The sequence below is a fragment of the Crocuta crocuta genome, unplaced genomic scaffold (genome assembly GCF_008692635.1).
Source record: "Crocuta crocuta isolate KB4526 unplaced genomic scaffold, BGI_CrCroc_1.0 scaffold506, whole genome shotgun sequence".
NCBI classification, from domain to species: domain Eukaryota; kingdom Metazoa; phylum Chordata; class Mammalia; order Carnivora; family Hyaenidae; genus Crocuta; species Crocuta crocuta.
In genome coordinates this window covers 856,424-857,876 of record NW_027528991.1, presented here as the reverse complement: position 1 = coordinate 857,876, position 1,453 = coordinate 856,424, and the positions used below count along the sequence as shown (strand labels likewise).

Genomic DNA, 1,453 nt, shown 5'->3' with positions numbered 1-1,453 from the left:
GCCCCCATCCTGCACTCAAAAAGGGACGTTCCCAAGCGTCTCCACTCACGCAGCCCCCACGAAGGGAGGGACAGACAGTATTTCACTCTTAATGGGGAGATTTAGAATTGTTTGTTCCTGAAAAATATTTCTTCTTTAAAAGATATTTTTCTTCCCTCAGAAAATCAGAGCGATAAGCGGCAGAAACAATACATCTAAAATTAGTCCTATGTGTGCCTCTTTATCCAAGATGTTTAAAGTAGCCATTCCAAAACTGTGTTATCTGCTTGGGAAACATATCTTGCATCTTCGCTTTTAGGTCCAGACTGTAGTGAATGAGGAGATGCCACACGGCTCGGGGCGCCAGGGGGGCTCAGTCGTTTTGAGGGTCCAACTCTTGATCTCAGCTCAGGTCATGATCTCATGATCTTGATCATGAGATCAAGCCCCATGTCAGGCTCTGTGCTGACAGTGTGGATTGTGATTCTCTCTCTCTCTGTCTCTCTGTCTTCCCCCTCCTCCCCTGCAAGCGTGCATGCATGTTCTCCGTCTCTCCCTCTCTCTGTCTCTCCCTGCTCCTCCCCTGCAAGCATGCATGCATGTTCTCCATCTCTCTGTCTCCCAGCTCCTCCCCTGCAAGCGTGCATGCATGTTCTCCGTCTCTCCCTCTCTCTGTCTCTCCCTGCTCCTCCCCTGCAAGCATGCATGCATGTTCTCCCTCTCTCTGTCTCTCTGTCTCCCAGCTCCTCCCCTGCAAGTGTGCATGCATGTTCTCTGTCTCTCTGTGCCTCTACCGCTTGTGCTCGCATTCTCTCTCTCTCAAAATATTTAAAAAACAAAAAAAGATGTCACCCTGCTGGGAGAAGGGTGACACATGTGACCTCGGGACAGGCTAAGCCCCCATTTCTGGCTGGGCTTTGAGCCACATTTTTGGGGCTAAACTGCAGCAGCAACGTCCCCACGGCAGCCTGGACCCCAGAGCATGCAGGGAGGTGTCCCTAGGTCGGCGATCTGAAAACGACAGAAATGAGATGAGAACAGACGCCTTCTCTTGGGTGTCGGGCAGTGGTGAGCCAAAGGGCCCCAGGGCACTGTGTGCAAAGTCGGGGGGCCAAGTCCGCCAGCGGGCCGCAGGGTGCGTGCGTGGGACAGAGTGCGGTGGAAGGTCAGGCCAGACAGGGAGAAAAACACAGGACTTGGGGAGAAGCTGCACTGGCTGAGAGAATGTTCCGAAGAAGAAATAGAGGCACTCGTGTCTGCAGGAGTCCCCGGAGCTAAAAAGCAGGACCATGGACATGGGGGCGAACCTGTCTTCTTTTTTGTGCACCCAGCTTAGAGGACTGGCCATTAGCCCTGGAACATTCTAGAATACACTGGAGTGCTTCTCCTCCTGACCTTTGCTGTTCTCTCCTGCAACGGCTCCCACATGGTCCTCACAGTGGTGCACAAACCAACCAGACAGCGTGGGTGCCTC

The 1,453-nt window shown here is 53.0% G+C and overlaps 1 long non-coding RNA gene across 1 annotated transcript in view; it reads left to right on the top strand.

Annotated features, from left to right (window-relative positions):
* The window catches only part of LOC144226054 (uncharacterized), a 7,391-nt gene that overhangs the window by 1,166 nt on the left and 4,772 nt on the right, over positions 1-1,453 (top strand). The window lies entirely within an intron of this gene.